This window comes from Monodelphis domestica, chromosome 4 (genome assembly GCF_027887165.1).
Source record: "Monodelphis domestica isolate mMonDom1 chromosome 4, mMonDom1.pri, whole genome shotgun sequence".
Lineage (NCBI taxonomy): Eukaryota > Metazoa > Chordata > Mammalia > Didelphimorphia > Didelphidae > Monodelphis > Monodelphis domestica.
Genome location: NC_077230.1, coordinates 270,780,219 through 270,784,455, shown reverse-complemented (window position 1 = coordinate 270,784,455; position 4,237 = coordinate 270,780,219). Strand labels below are relative to the sequence as shown.

General features: G+C 35.0%; 1 long non-coding RNA gene across 1 annotated transcript; it reads left to right on the top strand.

Moving 5' to 3' along the window:
• Positions 1-850: 850 nt before the first annotated feature.
• On the top strand, positions 851-3,532 carry LOC103102271 (uncharacterized). The gene is made up of 2 exons (XR_467999.2): positions 851-937; positions 3,175-3,532. It is a non-coding gene; the product is annotated as an uncharacterized LOC103102271 (long non-coding RNA).
• The last annotated feature ends 705 nt before the right edge of the window (positions 3,533-4,237 follow it).

Sequence of the window (4,237 nt, the reverse complement as noted above, 5' to 3'; positions counted from 1 at the left end):
TTAATATGAAAAGATATGTTTTGTGTAAGGTCATGAAATTTGGTGGAGATTTTGTACTTGATCCTCAGTCTTCTGACTCATGGTGCAGGGGGTAGGATGGAATGGAAAGGGAATACTTTCAAACAAAAATAAGAAAGTAAAATTCTGTTTTGTTGGAGCTTATTTTTTTATCTAAAATTATTTGAGATAGAGTTGACTATAGAATAAATAGAGTATAGGAGAAAGATAGATATCAGAAGGATTACTGGTACTGTTTTATATAATGAACCTAATCTTAATCTTTTATTAATTCAATGATTTAAATGATGAATATATATTTTTCTTAGATTCATCTTATTTAAGCCAGAGTAAATACTCCCAAAGACACTTAGGCTAGAGCTAAAAGAGATGTTAGAGATCATCCAATTAAATCTCATTACATGAGGAAATTGAAGCTCTGAGAAAGTTCTTTGCTTGGTCACCCATTTGTAATAGACTTTGTGACTTCCTCAGTTTACCACAAGTTGTTGTTGTTCAGTCACATCTGACTCTTCATGACCCCATTTGGTGTTTTCTTGACAAAGATATTGGAGTGGCTTGCCATTTTCTTCTCCCACTAATTTTATACATGACATAACAGAAGCAAACAGGGTTAAATAACTTGCCTACAGTTACAGAACTGATAAATGTTTGATGTGGGATTTGAACTCAGTTTTTCCTGACTCCTTTCCTGAGCTTTATCCACCATACCTCCAAGCTGCCCTGCAATCAACTTTGAAACGATGGCAGCTGTGCCCTAAAGTAAAGAATGTTCACAGCTGTCTGTAGCTATAAATACCTTATGAACTATAATAAGAGAGCATCAAGACATCACCACTCTTGCTGGGAATTGGTGGAGTAGACATGTTTGAAGTCATTCTCTGGGTGCTTGCGATTGAGAATATGAGATGAGAATTGAGTATGTATCGGATGGAGATTTAATTTTTGTTTTAAGTGAATGTATGGAAGTAGAACAATTACTGTAGTTATCTTGAGTGTATAGAAATTTAAGGAGTTTCAGCTGTTGTGAGTTGATGCATAGGATCTGCTTTCGTACAGATCCTCAGCAATTTGTGATAGATTCTTCTGAGCCCAGACTTTTTGAAGATTTAGTTTGGCCCCAAGATGCAAAGAAATAGGATTGATTAAAAATTAAATCAGTGCATAGAAGTAGACAGCTCTACCTTGGTGTCCAGTTGATAAATTCAATTGTAGCCTAGGATTTAGTGATGAACCCCATGGGATTATTTTAGTACCTGAGGATACTGATGGCCAAATCTAGGAAATCTGAGATATGTGACTGTTACAGTTCTGAACTCAAGTAGTTTTTAAATGGAAGGGGAAAAAAGGTTTTTGCAGAGAGGGGGCTGAGAGAAGGAAAAATAGGGTAGGATAGATAGTGGGAGAACAAGGAAAAAATGGCACAGGGAACAACAGAGGGACAAGGAAGAAAGAGAGTGGGATAGAGAGAATTGGAGAGGCATAAGCAGTGAAACAAAGAGAGAGAAGAGATAACACTCTTTCTGAGGAAAAACTTCTAGGAATTATTGTCAAACTGAATCATTTGGTAATTTAAATGTTGATTTTCTAACATATTAAAATGCTAGTATTAAGTTAATACTAACAAGTATTAATAAATGAATACTCATTAAAATACTATGTGTAGGCCTTGGGGATATAAAGACAAAATAAAATGGTCTCTGCTCTCAAAAAGTTAAAATTCTACTGGATATAGGATCCCTATTTTGAAGATGTTCATTTTTATCATTATGTGAACAGAATCAGTCAGATGAAGCTAACACATAATATATTTTATGCCATACTTTGTTTTATAGAAAAAGTTTTATAGTTTTAAAGAATATAAATAAATTAATCAACAAATATTGAATGAACTCATAGAAGAAATAGGATGATTCACTAATCCATCCAAACTTCAGCCATATTGGAGTAGCAGTGGGGATACAACGGAAAAAACACGTGTTATATTTTCAAGAAATTCATAGTCTAATGTGAAAGGCAGGATGTATGTCTACAAAAATAATTAATGATATAAGGCAAATTAAGGTGAGTAGCATGGGTTTTAAAGTGAAAAGAACCATGAAGAAAAGTGATAATCTGGGGTAGTAAGTAGAAACTTCATAAGGTTACTGCAAGCAAGAAGATTGGGTAGCTGTTCAGAGAGTCAGGTGGACAATATCCGCTACCAAAGCTCTAGCAAGAACTAATCTCTCTCATCCTGAAGCTACAGTAGGCAGCAAATGAAGAAAGCAGGAAAAATTTGAGGCCCTGAATTGGAGTACAATTGACTCCACTGTACTTTAGAGCTAGAGATGTAGGTTTTAGAGGAAGAGAGACCAAAGGCAGCCATGTGAGTCTCTTTATGAGAGACCAGAATGGTCCTGGAGAATTTAACTACTTTGGTAATTTGTCTTGCATTTCTATATTTTATTCTCCTATGTAATGTGTGTCTCAGGAGACTATTGCGCATTAGACTGTGCTGTAAATTGCTTATAGTGTTAAGCAATGAAAGCAGTGAAGTGCTGTCCGGTGGTGACTCTGTGAGACAAGTTTTCAATGACTGGATTCTTGACTAGATTTTAAAGGCTCTTTTCTCTTGTCTGTGCCATATCATATGGTGCAGAATCTTTGCAAAATATGTCATGAGATATAAAAAGAGGGAGTGTAGAACAAAACAAGAAAATCAAAAAGTGGACCAAAATGAACATAAAACTGAAATTCTACATCCATCTATCTTTCTAGAATGGTTTAATTGCAAAAAAGGGGATGGACCAGATTCTCAAGGTCTCTTCCAGCTCAATGATTCTATAGTCCTCCTTAAATCAACCTAGACTGCAAGGAGGCACATTTTAGCATAACATAAAGTAATATTAGCATGCTATACTTGACTCTGGACAAACAATTCTGCTTAACAATCAGTATAAGGGAAAGCCTTTAGATGATTTAATAGTCCAGCTATATTTATCTACTACTTCTTTCCCAAGCAGCTATGCATTTCAAGCACCAGTGATCAATGGTAGTGTGATATAGCCACATGAAAGCAGTTTATACTCACTGTACTTAGAGTCACAAGATTAACTGTGGATGGCTAATAGAGATTACATAGTATATTTCACCATTGGCATCTGTACTCCCCAGGTTCAGTCTTATCCTTCTGAAAGCATGCTGGAAGAGAAGATGCAGGACTACGTCACCTGGAAAGCATACAAATCTCTTCTGATCAATGGACCACATTAGCTATTTGAAAATTGGTACCTACAGGAGCTTTACAAATCCTCTTGAGGCAAAGGAATAATTTTAGACTTAGAAACACATCTGCTGCAGAGGACAAAATACTATTTTGATAGGTCATCATATGTTTGTACCGAAAATAATGTGATCTAGGTTGTTATTTTTCCTCTAAGCCACTTTGCTTGGAATACACACTATAAAAGTATATTTGATTTTAAGCCTAACATTTCTACAGATATTTTAATAAAATGCTCCAATTCATGAAGCCACCTTAAAGCAATTTCCAATTATGAAAATAATACCAGAATGAAAGATAAAATGTCTTTGAAGATGACAAAATGACATGTGATTGACACAGTCAGGTTTCATCTAGGATTCATTTCTAACCCTGGGGAAAATACCTTAGCTAGGTAAAAGATGATCAAGGCAAGAGAATATTTGAGGGAGGATATAGCTTATATTATTTATCTGCCTTATTGATACAAGGTAAAATGAGAAGTCTTTAGCAGATATCCAGATCTTGCCTGCAAATCTACTGTAAAAATACCAAGGTGCTATAGAAATTTGCTTTTATTTTCTTTTAAGAAGGCTTTGTTACAATATGTGTTGGCAGCTTTACAATGCATATCTTAAAACCCTTGTTTTTACCAATGAGCCTGGTGCCAAAGCCATTCAAGCCTCTCATTATAGGAGATCATCAACATGAATATCAAAGCTCTTCTATTACTCACTTTTCCTTTTTCAAATAAGGATACCAAAGTAGACCTAATACTAACCTTCCTAGATTCATTTGTCCTTATTCATCATAATGAAAGCAACAAACCAAGGACAGTATGGTTCCCTTAATTAAATGGAGGAAGAAATCTCATAGGGATTATCTTTATATATTTTTTAAAACTCTAAAAATACTCAGGAGACTAATATAATGTCCTTTTCACTCTTCAATGCATGTGCCTGTGTGTGTGTATGC